The sequence below is a fragment of the Humulus lupulus genome, chromosome 3 (genome assembly GCF_963169125.1).
Source record: "Humulus lupulus chromosome 3, drHumLupu1.1, whole genome shotgun sequence".
In the NCBI taxonomy this organism is placed as follows: domain Eukaryota; kingdom Viridiplantae; phylum Streptophyta; class Magnoliopsida; order Rosales; family Cannabaceae; genus Humulus; species Humulus lupulus.
The window spans coordinates 13,543,362-13,566,197 of NC_084795.1; positions in this window are offsets into that span (position 1 = coordinate 13,543,362).

Here is a 22,836-nt window from a genome sequence, read left to right on the forward strand (position 1 = left end):
ATGACAACTTTGTGCTCTCAGCAGAGTGACTTGTTCCTGCAAAACGGTTAGTTGGCACAACAGACGGATAATTCATAGATTTTACAAAAACCGTTTTTCTTGAGGACTCATATCCATTAGATCCTAATCCACTGTAATCATCAAGCTTTTTTCCTACAGAAAGAATATCATCCAATATTCCTGTTGACCGCGTTTTTGGCCAACGACGTGTAGACGTCAAAAACGATAAAAACCTTCAAGAGAAATAAACGACACAGACGATTTTTATAGTGGTTCAGCCCCAATGTGTTGGTAATAGCCTAATCCACTTAGAGTTGTGATTATAGATCTGCACTCAAGATCAGATGAACCTGAGTCAACTGAGTTTCTTCAGTGCAGATTACAAGAATACAAGAATTCTCTCAAATACAAGTACTCTCTCTCTCTCTAGAAAATTAGAATTCGAATCAAAAGTTCAAAAGTCCCCTTTATGATGCCATGAGCCTTGTATTTATAGGCTCAGGATCGTACATATGATATCCCCCATAATCGGGATATTTTGTTATTCTCATTATATTTAATTTACAATAATATTCAAAATATAACAATATACTTTATTTGTGGGATAAACTGAGAGATTCCCGCACAAACCAAGACCGATTCCTGTTGAAGTCGTTTCTGGGATCTCTTGCGTAGCCCTGCTCTGCCTAGTCGATCCATATCACACTCAGGCTGGTCGGCCAAACCTTCACTGGGCAGACACGCACTTGACTGGGCAGACATGCACTTGACTGGGCAGACATGCACTTGACTGGCCAGACATGCACTTGGCTGGGCAGACATGCACTTGACTAGGCAGACATGCACTTGGCTGGGCAGACATGCACTTGACTGGTCGGACATGGTCATGACTGGTCGGCCAAGTTCATGCTTGGGCAGACAAACATGTGACTGGTCGGCCAAGGTCATGCCTGGGCAGACAAGCATGTGACTGGTCGGACAAGGTAATGCCTGGGCAGACAAACATGTGACTGGTCGGACAAGGTCATGTCTGGGCAGACAAACATGTGACTGGTACAAGGTCATGCCTGGGCAGACAATCATATGACTGGTCGGACAAGGTCATGCCTGGTCGGTCATGACACTTGACTGGCTAGTCAAAATTCTTCATTGGTCTACCAGGTCACTCCTAAGCCAAATCACCCAACCATTCCTTGCCATTTGTCATTTCTATTGCCACGTCATCGTTTTCAAATTTTGGGGATAACAAATCCAGATCTAGGATTAAGCATTTTGACACCTTTTTGTAAAAACTCAATTTCTTTATTTAAAGAATTAATTTCATCATTTTTTGAAGCAATAATCATCTCAAGTTTTTCAATTTTTTCAACAAAATTTTTATTATTGCTAGCCATTAGACGATTCTCAGAACATACTTTCAACCATTGATCATACATTATTTTATAAGACTCTTTCAATGACTCCTCATCTAAGTCAGAATCATCAGAATCACTGTCAGAATTCTCATTATTCTGAACATAATTATTAAGGCATAACACATTCTTGTAATCGACTGAAGAGAAAACCATACCTTTGTGAACAGAGGTTAAGGCAACACTATTTTCCTCCTCATCACTCTGTTCAGAGTCTTGATCACTTCATGTGGCTGTCATGACTTTCTTTTTCTTTAAGGTATTTGCACACTCAGATTTAATGTGTCCAAATCCTTCACATTCCCTGCACTGAATACCCTTTTTATTAGTCTCAAAGGGTTTAGAAAAATTACCTTTTGGGTTTTTGGATATGGCCTTTTTGTTTCCCAATTTCTTTATGTATTTTTGGAAATTTTTTGTCAACAGAGCCATCTCATCATCCGAACTTTCCTTCTTTTCTTTAGAATATTTCAAGGCAATAGATTTTTCCTTGATTTCCTCTGTCTTACCTTTTTGTCTAATTTGTTGGTTTAGTTCAAAAGTTCGAACTGAACCCATCAGTTCCTCTACTTTTATTTTGTGCAGATCTTTTGCTTCTTCAATTGCAGTGAGCTTTGTCTGAAACCTGTCAGGGAGAACTCTAACAATTTTTCGAACCAAAACATTCTCTTCAAGTTTTTCACCAAGAGCAAAATATTCGTTAGCAATATCTGACAATTTCTCATAAAATTCAATGAGGGTTTCATTTTCATTCATTTTCAAATTTTCAAATTTTGTTGTGAGCATAACAAGCCTAGAATGCTTGACATCAGCAGTACCTTCAAATTGAGTTTGAAGAATTTGCCAAGCATCTTCGGCCGAAACACATGAAGAAATTAATTTAATGTAACATTCACCAACACCATTAAAAATAGCATGTAATGCTTTATTGTTGTAACTGGACAGTTTATCTTCAGCATCAGTCCATTCAAGTTCAGATTTTACCTTAGTTATATCATCGCTTTCTGCTGGAGGAGTCCAACCACTTAAAACAGCTCTCCAAGCCTTTTCATCTTGAGATTTGATGAAGGCTCTCATTCTAACTTTCCAATATGGATAGTTCGAATCGTTGAGTAAAGAGGGGCGAGTTATGGAACCTCCTTCTGTGAAAAAAGACATTGCAAGAACAAGAACAACAAACGGAATAAACCAAGATCACACTCAGAAATGAGTGACCCGCTCTGATACCAATTGAAATTCCATTTTTAGTAATTACCAAATTAATTAAACCATGTGAATTAATTAAAGTGCGGAATGGTAATTAACTGTTTACACAGATTACAGTTCTGTCGGGACAGAAACCAAACTTGTCACGACAGAAACTGAACACAATAAAAAGACAGTGCAAAACAATAAAGAACACAGCGAATTTTTACAAAGTTCAGAAACCCTTTCGGATAACCTACTCCTTGGGGTCACGCCCAGGGAATAAAACCAATTAATAAAGAATCACAAGTACAAAAACATTGACTTAAACAAAACAAGACTCCCTTTTGAGATTTGCCGCAACTTTGTTGTACTTTTCTTCACTAATCTGATTTTGATTGAAACGCTCAACCACTTGAACTCCCTTCAATGGCCAGCGAGTGCTTGCATCCTCTCGACGCAAGGCTTGTAAAAATCTTCTCCCGAAGACTATAAACGTTGTGTTCAAATTACAATGTGTATTCACTCATGAACATGGTATAAACTCACCACTAAAAACTAAACACACATATTACTACAAGATCACGTGAATACTTATGATCTTGAATACAAAGAGGAACTCTCACAAATATTACAATAATACTCACGAATAATGCACCAAAGAGTTCACTTTTCTCACTACCTTTAGAGCCCTATTTATAGAGTCTTTTTCGTGCTCATAAAGGCTAAGAAAGAATTCTTCTAATAAAGGAAAGAATCATAGAAGTTATTCTTGATTGATGAAGAGTTGCCTTTTTTAGAAGATGCTGATCCGACATATACGATATTGGTGGGGACAGCTCAGACTTGTGTCGGATAAAAAACAAGCTAAAAAAGGAAACATCAATTAATGATATTAAGGAACCAGTTTCCTGTTTGTAATTTTTGAGCTGCACGAAAATATATAAGCAAATAAACCAGAAACAACTTTTGGAAAGTACCGAATATTTGCAATATAAATCTTCCCTTTATAAACAAAATGGGACAATATAAGCTAAATAAGGAAGCTCACAATTATCCAAAATTCACAAAATGGGAAAGTGAATTTCCGAAAATTATAATAAAGGGAAACAAACAATTCTGAAAATTATAATAAAGGGAAACAACTAATTCAACCAATTTATCTTTTAAGAAAAAGATATTTCTATAAAAATGCCAATTATAGGATTTACATGTTTTATGGTCCCATGTAGAGTCCCAGAATTTACTTAGCTAGTTAGATAGTAGTAGTAGTAGTAGTAGTAGTAGTAGTAGTAATAGCTAGTATTAGTTATAGTATGTTCATTACTATGGATTTTGGTTCAAGTCGGGACTTAGTTGGAAACTCCTAACAATAGTTATGGATTTGATAAGTTTAACCTATAGTTTAAGAATATTAATTATAACATAAGGTTTGATTAAAATTGTTGGTTATTAATATGATAATTATTATAACCTAAGATTTAGATAGAGCTAATAAGAATATGGCACTTGTCATGAGCATGGTTATTCCTAAGGTTATGATTATTAATGAATTATTATTTTAATGATAAAATAAGATAAATATAAGACTTAGTCTTCACCAAAATCTGATAGGAGCATGATATTTGTCACAATTTTATTTATTTGTGGATTAGGATGTAAATAGATTTTTCGTAACTTTAGAGTACTGTAACTTCCGACCTGTTTTTGACCCATTTATGTTATGAATTTCGAAAAATAGTATTTCTAGAAAGTTGTAGATAATTTAATTAGCTTTCTAACGGTATAAAGAGAGTCCAAATCAGAGTTCTACATCTCCAGATATGTTAATTTTACTGTAGGGGAGTTTAAAGTTACGAGATTTAGGGAGTTAGAAGTTAGGATTCTATTTGGTTTTATTATTTTAAAAATCAAGCTTTGAATCTTTAAACCTCTCTGAAAAATTTGACCAATTCCTAAGCCTTTGGCTGAAGGATATTCAAATATTTTCAATTAAATTTATTATTTTTATTCAAAGCCAAAAAGAAGGTTTTTATTCCTAGAACTCTATAAATAGGACCTAGCACCAAGCCTTTTCATTCATTCTTCAAGCATTGATCAGAGCCTTCCATGTGCTAGTGAGACTATAGAGTGATAAACACTTGGATTGGGGTTATAAGCTTAATCATTATAAGCTTAATAAACACTTGGGAAGTAAGGTTATAGTGTATTTCGGTTTCGAGGTATAGTTCGGTCATAGAAGCATTCAAGGTATTCCTAATTCTAGTTCCTTTCTGTATTGATTCTTATAGTTCTTCTCTACTCAAATCCTAACTCAGTCTTTTCTATTCTTAGGCATCTAAGTTCTTCGAACTTAAGGTTTTCATTGGTAAGTATCGTTTCGATGGTGTAGTTTATTCTTTCCATCTCTTTTCTTTAGTATACTCACCTCTATATTATGGTTTTTAGGAGTGTTCCAAAATCCTGACTTTGTTCTCATCATCCCGGTATATTGGTAAGGAAAATAGGATAGGATTTTATATGTTATATGATAGGTGATATGTTATCCTATGTTATGTTGTGTTATGAAATGTTATATTGTGTATGTTTGTAGACTTGGGCATATGACCTGTACACTAACAAGCCCCAATAAATTTATGGGCATATGACTTGCTTAGCTAGCAAGCCCCACAAATCTAATGGGCATATGACTTGTTTAGTTATGGGACCCCAAGTAATAATGGCCATTATAGTATGTGTGACATATGTTTATGATATGTTTTATTATATGCTACGTTATGAATTTTATGTATATGAGTTATGTGTTAGGTTTTCCTTGTTGGGCATTAGGCTCATTCCTTTATTTTTTAGTGTGATGCAGGAAACTAGATACAGAGGCGGAAGGATTCTTGGAAGCTTGGCATGTGTGTTGAGGATGAACGGATTGAGTGGACTGCGTGTCGATCGAGGATGGAGTTATTTATATTTAGTCTTTTAGATCATGTTTTTCCGCATTTAGTTTTTTAAACAATTGAATTAAAGTTTATGTTTTTCTTTTAAACAATGGGTACCCATGCCATATTTTCTATTATTGTGTATTTGATACAATATTTTGATATTTAATAAAGTTATATTATTTCTTATGTATCTTTCCCAAAATAGTAGTTATGTATAGTAGATCTAATGGTCCAAGGTCATAGAAATAGTTGGGTCATTACATCCCATGTACAGTTTTATGTTTTAAATAAAACATATCCATTTCTTTTGATCAATATTTTTCACCTTAGCCTATTAATAATACCTAGATGCACGTTTATAACCAAATGACTCATTTAGCGAGTTAAGCACTGTTTAAAGTCCATAGTGACGGTCTTGGAGTAACTAGGGCGTTACAATTTATGTGATTTAGGGTTGTATTCATTGCTTCCTATTGTTTGAATTGACCATATAAATATAGGGAATTCACATTAGGTTGAGTTTTCTATTTCTTAACTCGAATAGTTAACACTTTTGCATGCCTATCATTTCAGTGAGAAGAGTTTCAGTGGTAATTGCATTAAAAAATAATAGAGTGGATAGTAAAGAAAATAAGATTCCTAAATGTTTCATAGTGAATTTAATCTTTGTGTTCTTGTTATTATTTGATTTCTGCAATTTTCATTTATTTCTGTTTTCTTGTTTTCAAATTTCACAAATCTAGTTTTCATTAGCCAAATATAAACTATAAATTAATTATTTGGTAATTGATAAATCAGTCTTCATGGGACGATACTCGTTCTTATCGAGATTTATTACAAATTTTGATTACGTATACTTGCGTAGCTATAAAATCCGCAACAGTCGTCACTGTAGGGTCGTCAATAACACACGATCAGGTCCTCCGAATTCCTGGTACCCTGTAGGGTATCAGGAATTTGGAGGGAACAAGAGGCGGAAATTGACTCTACGGTGACGACATGTCGTCGCTGTAGGGTCATCGTCGAAAGAAAAGAGAAATATGTTTGTCTATAGCGATGACCTGTCGTCACTGTAGGATGGGGAGGGAACTCAACCGCTCATAGTTGGTTGCCTATTTGCACCCCCTATAGCAATGGCTTGTTGTCGCTTTAGAGTCATCGTGGTAAAAAAAGGAGAGAAATATGTTAGTCTAGAGCGACTACAAGTCGTTGCTGTAGGATAAGGAGGGAACTTAACCGCCAAGAGTTGGTTGTTTATTTTTCACTCCCTATAGCGACGACATGTCGTCGCTATAGAGTCCAATTTAATCCACTGGTCAGTTCTTTTGTACTCTATTGCGACGACATGTTGTCGCAATAGGGCCAAAAAAAAAACGTGGGAAAGTGAACCGCCAAAAAATTTAAGTCAAATTTTACTACTTATAGCGACGATATGTCGTCGTTGTAGGGTCTCACCGTTTGAGTGAAACGGTGTGTTTGATATCAGCGACGACCGTTTATTACCTATAGCATGTCGTCGCTATAGAACCCTTCGATATATTTCCCAACCCAAGCCCTTCTTCTCCATTTTCTCAAAAACTCTGAACTTTCAGAGTTGTTCTCCTCCGCCTCAGACTGCCCCAGGATGCCTCCCCAGCCCATTTTTTTGCCATTTTTTCGTGAGGTTCATGAATTTATACCATATTCTTTCTATTATGCCCTTAAAATTGTAATTTTTTAAAATATGTTCTATTTGGTATAAAATGAGTTTTTTTTTTTTTTTTTCAGATTCCATTGGAGCGTGAGCCCGAGCTTTTGCCTTTGGATAACTCCCCAATCCGAGCCCTTAGGTATTGTTTTTAAATTTTGTATTTTTTTTTGTGATTGATAATCTATTGATAAAATGTTAATTTATGTTTTCAAATTGTGTAATTAGTTATTCTTTTATTTTTTCATTTTAGATTTGTATGTTTGTTAATTTGATTATATTTGTGTGTGTTTTTTTTTTTAATATTTTGTGAGTGATTAATGGTTAAATTATGTTTGTAATTGGGTAATTAGTTATTTTAGATAGTGTTGAATTTTATTTTTCATTTTAGATTTGTATTGTTAATTTAATTATATTTGTGATTTTTAACTTTGTTTTATGTTAATTTAATTTAATCAAATGTTATGTTATAAAAAATGTATGATAGGTTAGATATATGTATATAAATGTGAATATGTTTATATGTATATAAATGTGAATGTGAATTATATTTTTAAATTGCGTGGTAGGTTAGATTAATATGATTAGATGTTTATAATATATGTATGTTCTGGGATTGATTTATATGTTTTTATGCATATTTTAAATTTTGGGATAGGCTAGATTACAGCCGATATGCTGCCGAAATTTTTGTAGATTTAGAAAAACTAAGTATTACAAAGTAGTTTTAAAACTCGTGTACGATTAAAATTTTTAATTAATAAATTTTAAAGCAATTAATAAAAATTAATATAAAAAATTATAAAGTGTAAATTAAATGTAGAGTCCAAGAACTTTACTTAGCTAAGATAGATAATAGTATGATAGTATGTTTAGTATTATCATTGTTACTGTGGATTTTTGGTTCAGACCGGGAATTATTTGGACACTCATAGTAGTACTTATAGATTTTCTAAGTTTAATCTATAGTTTAAGAATATTAAGTTAACCTAAGGTTTGATTAATGTGACTGATATTAAGGATTATATATTTTATACTATAAGGTTTAGATATCAACCAATAGGATTTTAAGCACATGTTATGAATGGTGATTAAGGATTAAAGATTTTTTAGGATTAAATATAATAAGGAGTAAAGTTTGAATGTTATAGGGTCAGTCAGCAGCTTTTAGTACGTTGAAGGCTTAGTCAAGGCTGTTTACTCCATTCAAACTTAGCTAAAAATGTGTAATTTCGTGTTTAAATATTCAGCGTGTGCCGATATATCGCAGCTATAGGGGGCGATATGTCGCAGCACGTAGATACGGAAAACACGAAACGATGCACGGTCGCCTCGGGCATACTGGCCCAGGCGATATATCGCCTACAGGGGGCGATATATCGCCTCCTCCAGCATGAATTCAAATACTTTTGAATTCTTTTCCTTTCAGCCATTCAAACTTCTTCAACAGTCCAGCATCTTTTGAACGAGTCTTCAGCCTCTGCTGAACGATTATTCAAATGATTTTCATCTAAAAAGCCATTATTTTTATTCAAGTAAAATCAAGATACTTTCATTCCCAAACTCTATAAATAGGACCTAGTACCCAGCCATTTTTCACCATTTGCTCTAAGTTCAGAAGCTGCTAGTGTTAAGTGAGTGTGAGAGTGTAAACACTTGGTTTGGGAAAAACTATAAGCTTAAACATCATAAGCTTATCAAACACTTTGGGAAGTGAGTTCTATAGTATTTCGGTGGAGGTTAGATCGATCTTGCAATCTTTGAGGTAAACCCAAAACTCTAGTTCCTTTCTGTATTTTATGTTATTTCCTTTCTCAAAACCTTCTACTCAATCCCCTAACCTTATTCTTATTTTGGTTAGGGAATCCAAGCTCTTAAGCATATAAGTTGGAGTGTTCCAAAAGTTCTAACTCAGTCCATTTTATCCCGGTAACTTTGGTAAGGAAAATAGGCTAGAATTAATATGTTATGTGCTTATGTTATCTATATGTTTTATGTTATTAAAAGTGTTATGATATGTATATGTGTATGTTTGTAGGCTTGGGCATATGACCCATATGACTAACAAGACCCCAAATGGGTTATGGGCATATGACCTACTTAGCTAGTAGGACCCCATTAATCCCATGGGCATATGCTTGTTTAGTCTATGGGACCCCAAGTAATAATGGCCATTATAATAAGTGTATTATGTGTTATGTTATGTCTTTACGTTATTATGAAATTATGTTTATGTTTATGACTATGTGTTAGATTTTTCCTTGCTGGGCATTAGGCTCATTCCTTTCTGTTTATGTGCAGGAAATAAGCTTTAGAGGCGGAAAGATTCGTGACGCTTAGAGGATGTGTATCGATGGTGAATGGAGTCAAGGGGCCGAGCGTTATTCGATTCGAGGATGTAGTCTTCTTTATGTTTTTTTTATGGTTTCAAATGTATTTTCTGCATTTTCTATGTAACCCTTTTTACTTTAAGTTGTTTTTGTTTTAAAGACGATGGGTACCCATATCCTACTTATTTTATGAAAGTAACCTTTGTTTCCACAAGTTTCAATAAAATTATGGTATTTCCGCAAAAATGTAAGTTTTATGTATAGATCCGTTAATGGTCCAAATAGTCTAGATTAGTGGGTCGTTACAGTTGGTATCAGAGCAACGGTTCCTTCGCATGAAGTTCTCCTCGATACACATGCTCAAAGCTCCGAATCGGACCGCCAAGTAAGTGTTTAAGTTACTAGTTATGTTACTTATGTGTATAGCTAACATTTTTAGTGTTTATGTTTTCAGTTAAGAATGAACGGAGCTTTAAGCAATGAGGATATCCGAGCCATTAAGGCTTTAAAAAGAATAAGGGAGCCAAGAAACACCATAGGAGCACTAGAAAAGATCACTCAAAGATTGATTTTGTTCCACAAAAAGATAGGTCACCTTCAAGAGTCTAAGCAAATCATGATGAGAGCTGCAGAACAATATGTCCTAGTAATTAGGCTTTTAAAAGATTTTCCGTCAGCAATTTTAACTTTAGAAGAAATATGGGAGAATATAAATAATGACGATGACTTACAAGCAGCCCTAAGATATTATTCTCTCATACTTAAGTTCACCTATGATTTAGAGTTTCAATTCACTAATGAGCAACAACATAGGATCTTCTTAAATCTTCCCCGAGGAAATTTTGAGGCTCAAGACAATGATGATTATAAGGAGATAGATAATGATATGCTAGATGAAGGATCGGATGTAGAAGATCCCGATTTTTAAGAATAGCTAGTTTTTTCAATGTTTGTTTTGTTTATTTCTTTATTTTATGATTGTAATAAGTGAAAATTATTTTTTTTCCAAATTAAGTTCATGTTATTTTATTTTCATGTATGAGTTTGATTTTTTTCGCAATCATAATGAGTAATAAATAAAATGAATAATGACTAAGTTCAGTGAAGGTGGATACAAATCAATGAACCAAGTTTCCTTATTGAGAGTTAGGGGGCCTTAGTAGTGGGAACGATTTTACTGATCCCAGCCCTCCCTCAATATGGTTAACTTTGGAACAAAGATAAGTTTCGAGCCTGAGAATTAAGTCATATAGGATGATTAGAAACACACTTAGAAAATAAAGATGACTTATTTTTCTAAGTATAGAAACCCACTCTAATAATAAATAAAGACCTATATAATTTTTCATAAGAAGTCATAATAAATAGGTCCGAGATATGTTTGTTTTAGAATAAGTTTTTGCCTTAGAGCCTATTAGGGTAAGTTCTAACAAGTTCTCGACTGTTAGAACTTTTGGTGAAGATGTCGCTCCGAAGATCTGCACGCACCAACGGAAACGCCTCCAACGTTGTTCCAACGACCAATGATGCCCTCCAGTTCGCAGAAGAGGAGTGCGTGATACTACTAGCCGCAACGTGCCGACACCGTCAGCTGACAACACCGCGGAAATCGCTAGACGGCGACAACAAGTCGAGGAACTCTTGCAGCAACAACGTCAACAGGCGCAGACTCAGCCTCAGCCTCCGCCGCAACCGCAGCCGTAGCCACAACAAATGGCCCTAGCACCCCAACAAGTTGGTCCATATGGGGGATGGCCAGTGACGAACTACGCACCACATCCAGTACCGAATATGGAGTCAGTATATGAGAGGTTCCGCAAGCAGCACGCTCCAAACTTCAAAGGGACTATAGACCCCTTTGAGGCAGAAGAGTGGCTAAGGATGTGAAGCCAATTCTTACGCACATGAATTTCAGTAATGCAGACCGCATATCCTGCGTCTCGTCATTACTCAAGAAGGATGCCAGAATATGGTGGGACTTAGTTCAACAGACTAACGATGTCACCACCATGTTATGGACAATATTTGTGGAGCCGTTCCACAAGAAGTATTACACCTCGGCAGTCATCGCTAATGGTAGAAGAATATGCTCGTCAGTTCAACAGATTAGTCAAGTTTGCACAGAGTTGGTCCCAACCGAATTTACGAGGTTGACCAAGTTCGTCAGAGGACTTAGACCAAAGATGGAATTAGGGGTTAAGTTAGCAAACCTGGGAACCACTACCTATGCCAATATTCTAGAGACGGCAATCGAAGTAGAAAGGATTCTGATGAATGTTAGTAAGGAGAAGAAGGATTAAACGATGGTCCCAGACCAAAGTCTCTGCATTGACCCAAGGAGGAACCCATGCTAGTAACAAGGATTTACAGGTCAGATCCTATCCTCGATAGTATATGTTCTAGTATTGCTTGATTGGTAGCTGTATACTCGTAGATCTCGTTAGGAATGATAGAAAAACTAGACAAACCTAGTGAAAGATTTAGAACTAGGTTTGTAACCGAGTTGCCTTCGGGCAAAGTAGTTCTATCATCACGAATAGTACGAGGCGTACCGATCAAGATTGAGGACATAGAACTAGAAGGAGACCTGATAGAGCTAGTGATCAAGGACTTCGACGTAATACTAAGCATGGATTGGCTAGCACGGCATGGCGCAACGATCGACAGCAAACGCAAGAAGGTGATGTTCGAGACTCCTGACGGCCAGAGACGATGCTTCATGGGACAAGCTTCAGGACTACGCACACCGTTAGTGTCATCTCTCAAAGCTCAGAGAATGATGGAGAAAGGATGCCAAGCATTCTTAGCCAGCATCATGAATGTGGAGAAGGAGACATCACTCAAAGTTGGAGATGTTCGGGTTATACAAGAATTTCCAGAAGTTTTCCCCGATGACTTGCCAGGATTGCCGCCAAATCGAGAAATAGACTTCACGATAGAATTAGTACCCGGCACCGAGCCTATCTCTAAGGCACCATACCAGATGGCACCTACGGAACTCAAGGAGTTAATGACACAGCTATAAGAACTCCTAGACTTGGGTTTCATTAGGCCAAGCCATTCACCATGGGGAACTCCGGTACTATTCGTGAAGAAGAAGGACAGAAGTATGCGCATGTGCATAGACTACCGTGAGCTGAATAAAGTGAACAAATACCCGCTACTTCGGATTGATGATTTGTTTGATCAACTCCGAGGCGCGACTGTATTCGATTTACGGTCCGGGTATCATCAGCTCAAGGTAAAGGGAGAAGATATTCCTAAGACAACCTTTAGGACTCGTTATGGACGTTACGAGTTCTTGGTTATGTCTTTGGGTCTTACTAACGCGCAAGCCACGTTTATGGACTTAATGAATAGAGTCTTCAAGGATTACTTAGATAAATTCGTTGTTGTATTCATCGACGATATCTTAGTATACTCCAAGGATGAAGTAGAGCACGAGGAACATTTAAGGATTATTTTGACGCGATTGAAGGAGCATAAACTTTACGCCAAGTTCAAGAAATGCGAGTTTTGGCTTTCACAAGTGGCGTTCCTCGGGCACATCATATCGAAAGACGGAGTTGCAGTAGATCCATCGAAGGTAGAGGCCGTGAAGGATTGGCCTAGACCAAAGAACGCGTCAGAAGTAAGAAGCTTCTTAGGGCTAGCAGGTTACTATAGAAAGTTGTAGAGGGCTTTTTCTAAGATAGCCACTCCACACACCAACCTGACCCGGAAGCAACAAAAGTTTAACTGGAACGATAAGTGTGAAGAAAGCTTCCAGTTGCTTAAAGATAAGCCTTGCTCAACACTAGTACTTAGTGTACAGACACCCGACGATAAGTTCGTTGTCTAATGCGATGCATCAAAGCTAGGATTGGGAAGCGTGTTGATGCAAAAACGACAAAGTGATAGCCTACGCCTCACGACAGTTGAAGGAGTATGAACAACGCTACCCAACTCACGATATGGAGTTGGCAGCGGTGGTCGATGCAAATCTGGCACCATTATCTTTACGGAGAACGGTGCGAGATTTATACGGACCACAAGAGTTTAAAATACTTCTTTACACAGAAGGAGCTCAACATAAGGCAGCGCAGGTGGATATAATTAGTCAAGGATTACAACTACGAAATCCTATACCACCCAGGGAAGGCGAACGTAGTTGCCGACGCGCTTAGTAGGAAAAGCTATGGGAACTTAGCAGTCTTTTCCGGAATAGAAAAGCCGCTACAGCAGGAGCTTATCAGTGCCAGAATAGAAGTGGTTGTAGGCAAGCTGGCTAACTTGTCTATCCAATCGAATCTGCTAGAGGACATACGGATTGGTCAGAGACATGATAGCACACTAGCAACACACATGGATGCAGTCAGAGAAGGCAAGGCTACAGATTTCTCAATATCCAGTCAAGGTTTATTGAGATATAAGGATCGGGTATGCGTGCCAGACAATCAAAGTATTAAGAAGACGATCCTAGAAGAAGCGCACAGCACCCCATACTCGGTTCATCCAGGGTCTACCAAGATGACTCATGACATCAAGGCAGTCTATTGATGGCCAGGGATGAAGAAGGACATAGCGGAGTATGTATCTAAGTGTCTGGTATGCCAGCAAGTGAAGGCGGAGCATCAGCGGCCTGCAGGATTATTGCAACCGCTTAGCATACTGGAATGGAAGTGGGACGATATAGCCATGAACTTTGTGACGGATCTGCCAAAGACGAATAAGCAGCATGATTCCGCTTGGATAGTAATAGATAGACTAACCAAGTAGGCTCATTTCCTGCCTGTTAAAACTTCATGCACGGCAGACCAATATGCAGACATCTACATCCAAGAGATTGTACGATTGCATGGAATCCCCAAGACGATAGTGTCAGATAGAGGATCAATATTTACGTCAAGATTTTGGAGAAGCTTATAGCAAGCCATGGGTACTGAGTTAAGCCTTAGTACAGCTTTCCATCCTCAGACAGATGGGCAGCTGAGCATACGATTCAGATCTTAGAGGATATGCTACGCGCGTGTATACTTGATTTTGGAGGATCGTGGAATAAGTACTTACCACTGATCGAGTTCTCGTACAACAACAGCTACCAGTCAACGATCGGAATGGCACCTTATGAGTTGCTATATGGAAGAAGGTACCGATCACCGTTGCACTGGGACGAGGTAGGAGAAAGGCAGCTTAAGGCTCGAAGCTGTTAGACAAGCTTAAGAAGCAGTAACGCTTATTAGACAGCGTATGCTGGCTGCTCAAAGCCGTCAGAAAAGCTATACGGATACCAAGCGACGCGATGTGGAATTCCAAGTTGGAGATCAAGTCTTCTTGAAGATATCTCCTATGAAAGGTGTCAAGCGGTTCGGGAAGAAAGGCAAGCTTCGTCCCCGATTCATAGGTCCTTTTAGATATTGGACAAAGTGGGAACAGTTGCGTATAGACTAGCCCTACCGCCAGCACTAGCCGATAGTCACAACGTCTTCCACATCTCAATGTTACGCAAATATGTGTCAGACCCATCTCACGTCCTCAAATACGATACGATAGCACTCCAGAAAGACTTAAGTTACGAGGAATGACCGGTTAGCATCCTAGATAGAGGGATGAAGTAGTTACGGTCCAAGAGCTTTCCTATAGTCAAAGTCCTATGGAGCAATAGTTCTGAATGCGAGGCAACGTGGGAGTTGGAGGAGGACATGCAAGGCCGGTATCTGGAGATATGTGATAAGTAAATTTCGAGGACGAAATTCTTTTTAGTAGGGGAGAATTGTAGAGTCCAAGAACTTTACTTAGCTAAGATAGATAATAGTATGATAGTATGTTTAGTATTATCATTGTTACTGTGGATTTTTGGTTCAGACCGGGAATTATTTGGACACTCATAGTAGTACTTATAGATTTTCTAAGTTTAATCTATAGTTTAAGAATATTAAGTTAACCTAAGGTTTGATTAATGTGACTGATATTAAGGATTATATATTTTATACTATAAGGTTTAGATATCAACCAATAGGATTTTAAGCACATGTTATGAATGGTGATTAAGGATTAAAGATTTTTTAGGATTAAATATAATAAGGAGTAAAGTTTGAATGTTATAGGGTCAGTCAGCAGCTTTTAGTACGTTGAAGGCTTAGTCAAGGCTGTTTACTCCATTCAAACTTAGCTAAAAATGTGTAATTTCGTGTTTAAATATTCAGCGTGTGCCGATATATCGCAGCTATAGGGGGCGATATGTCGCAGCACGTAGATACGGAAAACACGAAACGATGCACGGTCGCCTCGGGCATACTGGCCCAGGCGATATATCGCCTACAGGGGGCGATATATCGCCTCCTCCAGCATGAATTCAAATACTTTTGAATTCTTTTCCTTTCAGCCATTCAAACTTCTTCAACAGTCCAGCATCTTTTGAACGAGTCTTCAGCCTCTGCTGAACGATTATTCAAATGATTTTCATCTAAAAAGCCATTATTTTTATTCAAGTAAAATCAAGATACTTTCATTCCCAAACTCTATAAATAGGACCTAGTACCCAGCCATTTTTCACCATTTGCTCTAAGTTCAGAAGCTGCTAGTGTTAAGTGAGTGTGAGAGTGTAAACACTTGGTTTGGGAAAAACTATAAGCTTAAACATCATAAGCTTATCAAACACTTTGGGAAGTGAGTTCTATAGTATTTCGGTGGAGGTTAGATCGATCTTGCAATCTTTGAGGTAAACCCAAAACTCTAGTTCCTTTCTGTATTTTATGTTATTTCCTTTCTCAAAACCTTCTACTCAATCCCCTAACCTTATTCTTATTTTGGTTAGGGAATCCAAGCTCTTAAGCATATAAGTTGGAGTGTTCCAAAAGTTCTAACTCAGTCCATTTTATCCCGGTAACTTTGGTAAGGAAAATAGGCTAGAATTAATATGTTATGTGCTTATGTTATCTATATGTTTTATGTTATTAAAAGTGTTATGATATGTATATGTGTATGTTTGTAGGCTTGGGCATATGACCCATATGACTAACAAGACCCCAAATGGGTTATGGGCATATGACCTACTTAGCTAGTAGGACCCCATTAATCCCATGGGCATATGCTTGTTTAGTCTATGGGACCCCAAGTAATAATGGCCATTATAATAAGTGTATTATGTGTTATGTTATGTCTTTACGTTATTATGAAATTATGTTTATGTTTATGACTATGTGTTAGATTTTTCCTTGCTGGGCATTAGGCTCATTCCTTTCTGTTTATGTGCAGGAAATAAGCTTTAGAGGCGGAAAGATTCGTGACGCTTAGAGGATGTGTATCGATGGTGAATGGAGTCAAGGGGCCGAGCGTTATTCGATTCGAGGATGTAGTCTTCTTTATGTTTTTTTTATGGTTTCAAATGTATTTTCTGCATTTTCTATGTAACCCTTTTTACTTTAAGTTGTTTTTGTTTTAAAGACGATGGGTACCCATATCCTACTTATTTTATGAAAGTAACCTTTGTTTCCACAAGTTTCAATAAAATTATGGTATTTCCGCAAAAATGTAAGTTTTATGTATAGATCCGTTAATGGTCCAAATAGTCTAGATTAGTGGGTCGTTACATTAAAATAATAATTTTACAAGTATAAACTTTTTTAATAATTTTTTATAAAATAAGTAGAAATTAAAATAATAAATGGTAAATTAATAAATTTATAATTAAATTTTTTTATTTAATTAATTTTATAATATATTCATAAAATTTGATAATATATGTAGATAAAATAGGTAATTAAGTTAACTATACTCTTAAAATTAAGTTAAAATTAAAATAATAAAACTTTATTGTTATTTAAAAAAAAATAAAAATGTAAAAATTATATTAAGAATTTGATAATGATTAAATAACATAATAATAATTACAATTAAATATTTGATTATATAAAGAAACTTTATAATATATATTCATAAATTTTAATAATTTATTCATAAGATTTCATAAAATTATTAGCAAATAAATGTAGTTTTTCATGATTATCACATTGTGATAATTTATTTTCCACTTGAATCAGCTATGACGATTGACAAGAGTTGGATAACTAATAGACGACGTAACTCTGATGAGTTTTTGAATGGTCTTCAAGCATTTACACAAATGACCAAGAATCATGTGAATGCTTCGAGAGAAGTCAAATGCTCATGCGTTCAGTGTGTCAATATGGCCAAGAATCAACTTATTCACATGTAATGTTTTTTTTTTTATAATTTAAAAAATCTCACCATTTTTTTGAAGGAATTTTTCATTCTTTTCCGAGCTCTCCCTGAGTGGCAACTGATAGAGACTGGATTGAGCGAGAGTTTTAGGATTGCTACAAGGATAGAAAATGTCGCAAGAAAAGACACTTCGATGAACGTGGAGGGTATGATGATATTGAGATAACCAGAAAGAATCCACTGGAAGATGTGGACAACGAGAGTTGGCAGAAGTTCATTGACCTTTTCACCACTCCACAGTTCATGACACGCTTAAATGCAAATGCTACCAACAGAGCAAAACAGAAGTATCAAAGTCTCTATGGATCGACTTCTTATGCTTCTACTCGATTTAAGAAGGTAAATAAAAATATATAGATAATTTAAAATATTTTAAGTTATCTTAATAATAATTTCAATATTTAATTGAGATTTTGTTAAATTTTGTTTTCTAAAGATGAATATTCAGACTAAGGAACTGCCCAACATTATCGATATGTTCCATGACATGCACAATCATCCGACACGTGGATGGGTGAGCATGAATGCTAATGATGCATATGTAAGTACCTTTTTAAGTTTTGTATATATGTATATTATTCAATTATATTATGTATTAATTGTCTTGTTACTAAACTGCAGGATGCTTTGCAGCAAGAAGTCCAAACACAACCTCAATCCCAATCTCAATCTGAATCTGAAGCAGGAAGTGCCACTGTTAATGAGACACAAGTCGTCTAAAAGGTACTTGGTCAACGTCGTGGCCACAACCGAGGTGTTGGACGCAAGTTGAAGGGCAATAGTACCTTTGCCTCAAGCGCCACCGGATCCTCTTCACAATCAGAGGCATCACCGTTTCCGCCCACCATAGTTGACCATCCAACGGTACCACCTGAGGCTTTCCAGTCCATGATTCAACACTTCAATCAAGCCTTTATGACTCAAAACAACAACTTCCATCAAATGCAACAATTTTTGCAAGCAACAAATCCGAACATCCAAGGTCCACAATTTCAACCTGTCAACTTGGACATGAATATGATACAGTCCATGATGGCAAGATTTCAACCACAACCACCACAATAGCAACCACCACAGCCACCACAACAACCCGACAATAATGACTTTGCACTACTACAAAAAATGCTTTTTAGGACTCGCGAGTTCTCTATTTGAGAGCCTTAAAAACTGAGGCTTTTTAAGACTTGCATTGCGAGTCCTAAAAAATCTCGTTGACTGCCTTTAAGTAAGTTTTTAGGACTCGCATTTTTAATTTTTAAAAAATTAATTGATAGTCAAAGCTCTTGCCGGAGCTCCGACGTTAACGGCGGCGCCACCACCCCACGGTGGTGGTTCGGGAAAATGATCAATCATTTAGTGGGTTTTGATGCCCAAAGCATAAGGAATGCACTAGTGGTGTTCGTTTGGGTCGGGACTGGGCTCGCGGGGGTCGAAGGTCGCCGACCTTCTGCATCCATTGCGCTGGCGTGTGTAGGAAGGGGGTGGCCGGAGTGCCGCCGTCCGTGGCTTGGTTGTGGAGTTCGTGAGAGAGAGGGATAGAGAGATAAATGAGGGAAGAGAGCAAGGAGAGAGAGAGAGAATGAGCTGTTGTGTTATATTTTTCTTTGTGAAGTAAAAAATAAGAAAATTTTAGTTAAAAAAAATATGATGGAATTTGAAATTTTTTAAAATTCAAACTTTTAGGACACACATAAGTTTTTAGGACTCACAATGTGAGTCCTAAAAACATTCTCACAATTTTAGTTAAAAAAAAATTGGAAGGAATTTGAAATTTTTTAAAATTCAAACTTTTAGGACACACATAAGTTTTTAGGTTGCGAGTCCTAAAAACATTCTCGCAATTTTAGTTAAAAAAAATTGGAGGGAATTTGAAAATTTTTAAAATTCAAACTTTTAGGACACACATAAGTTTTTAGGACTCGCAATGTAAGTCCTAAACACATTCTCTCAATTTTAGTTAAAAAAAATTAGAGGGAATTTGAAAATTTTTAAAATTCAAACTTTTAGGGCACACATAAGTTTGCGAGTCCTAAAAAGTACAGGAGGTGTTTGTTTAAAAATAAACTCAAACTTTTAGAACACACATAGTTTTTAGGACTCGCTTCGCGAGCCCTAAAAGAAATTCTTTAAGGACTCGCAACGCAAGTCCTAAAAAGTCGATGAGTTGTTTTTAGGACTCGCATCTAGGTGAGTGCCCTAAAAATGTCATAAAAATGTGTTTTTGTAGTAGTGTTGGAATTGATTTTGATAACATTTAGTTTTATTATATTATTATTTTGAACTTATTAATATTTTGTATTATTTTTTTATTTTATTTTGGAGACAATACTACTTATGTTTTGTTATCTTACATTTTGGAGACTATGGATATTGTTAAATTTGTTTTATTATTTAATTAAATAATTTGGTTTTATTTATTTAATTAATATTTTATTAAATAAATTTTAATATATATAATTAATTTTTTTTTAATTGTATACTTACAGCGACAATATGTCGTCGTCGTAAGGTGCTCGCTGAACACAAAAATCTGAGTTTTCGTGACACTACGGTGGCGACATGGCGTCGCTGTAGGCATATAAACCTACACACTTTTCAGTGATGATATGTCGTCACTGTAGATGGGCAGTCGACGGACCTACATCGACAACATGTAATCACTGTAGGAGTTTTTGAAATTCAAATTTTGCAACCACCAACAGCGACGACATGTCATTGCAATATCGTAGTCTAACTGGAAAAAAAATGATTTCCTACTGCGACGATTGCGTTTTGTCGTCATTGTAGGTTGCTACACATACAGACCTACATCGACACCGTTTTAGCGACCTGTACAACTACAACGACTTCTTGATCTACAACGACTTTCTTGTAGTGTCTACCTCTTTAGCGAGCCATTATGAGCTACTTCAAGTTTTTTTTTTTTTTCGTGATGGGCTTGCTCTAAGCTCTTCATCTACTATTGATCTTCTTAAATTCTTTACTTAATCATTATTCATTCTTCTAAGATTTCTTCGCGAAGAGCTCTCTGCTTTTGATAAATTCTTCTAAGCTTTAATCTTGCTAGGATTTTGTCTAATTTCTTCTTTATTATTCAAGCTTTTATCAAGAAATTAAATTAAACCCATTGTTTCATTTAATTTCTTAAACCGGATTTGTCAAGGAAAATCATCCCCTACACTTTCCAAACAAATACATACCTACAAGAAATATCACCTTTTCTAGAATGTACAGGTATGGAGAATATATTAACTTTACAAATGAAGAAAAAATACAATAACTTCAGTAAGTGTGATACTAAAAGAAACTCTTGCGATTAATTGTATCTTCTTCGAAGTAGAGATACTCATGCGTTTCTTTAACTCCACTTATAGAATCTCATTTTACAAATTACTTTTTTTCTTTTCTATATATATATATATTTTATAATGTATTATTTTTTTTTGAAAAAAGGATTTTATTAGCAAATATCCTTCAACATTACATCAAGCAAAGCAGGAGAGAAATCACCACTCCTGATAACAAGATCAGCAACCAAACGGGATGCTCTTGCAAGGGCATGAGCAACACAGTTTGCAGATTGTTTAACAAATGAAATAGAAATAAGTGTATCCTTCCATAAACTCTTACAATCAGAAATAATACTCCCAAAGTAAGAATCCATTGCGACTGAACTTCGAAGAGCTTGAATCACAGTAAGGCAATCAGTCTCAATAATAACCTGATTCCATGCTTTCCTTTTAATCCAGCTCAATGCTTCCTTTACCCCAATAACAAATTAATTTTCCTTTATGTGAATATCTACATCAAATTAACAGATCCCACGTGTAAATAAATCTAAGAAAAGTATGCATGCCACGAGATTTGCAACTGCCAAAAAAATAAAGGCATTGCTTGTGTGGCTGGCTAAGTGTCTTTTACCTAATTTTTATCATATCATCTTATAATAATGATAATAATATAACCATTTTCTTTTCTTCCCCAACTCTCCCTTGTTTTCTAGTTGGATCGCGAACCCTCTATTTCATAATAATTATTATTACCACATACTCTTATCTTATGAGGTCGATTTGCTTTGTGATGGTGCTACTTTTGTCTGTGTCGTTAGGGTTTGATCGGCTCTGGGAAAAATTATAGTTTTTTATATAATAATGTATATTGTAATTATAATATATATTTTATTAATTTTTAAGAAATTTTGGATAATTTAAAATATTGAAAATAGAGTTTAAAATTTTGTTTTTATATATGTGCAAATGATTATTTTGAACTTTGTTTTTAACAACAAAAATTATTCGGATATTCTCGAAAATTAGTGAATGATTGTTATAACTATAATGTATATTATTATATATATATAATTAGATTATAATTTATTCGTGTGCCAAAAAAAAATAATGAGACTCTACCAATAAGAACAAAAGTGCTGTACCATTAAAAAAATTCTTATAAATTATAATATATATTTTATGTTTTTAACAATATTTATTTAATTGCTTTGATTTTAAATTTATATGTTAAACAAAGAGATCCTTTGATTTTAGTATTCATATAAATTAGGTTACGAAGGATATGTTCATTTTAAATCAAATTATTATATACGTATTTTTTTTTATAAATAGATTGTGTCATCATCATCATAAAATCATTATATTTATGTTTGTTGATGAGTTTATCAAAAGATAAATGATTTTTCAATATAAATTTAAATATTCATATATTTTTTTTATAAATATTAGGGCTGAAGACTTGAATCTTTTTAAAATAATTAATGGACGATCGATATATTTTCTACGTGATCTATCATATAATAAAGTTTAATTTTTTTTATTGAAGGGATTGATTATATTATATTTGACTGAGAGAATCTGACCAGTCTTGGATCTATCAATAAGTGCAAATGCAAAGATAACCCTCAAGATTATGTTATTTACGTAAACGGCAACACATAAACGATAGAAGACAAAAAAAAAGCTAAAAATATCTTATTCATTCAAATATTTGTTTAATTTTTCATGAAATAAAAATGTGAATTTTCTACTGCATGTATATTAATAGTAAAT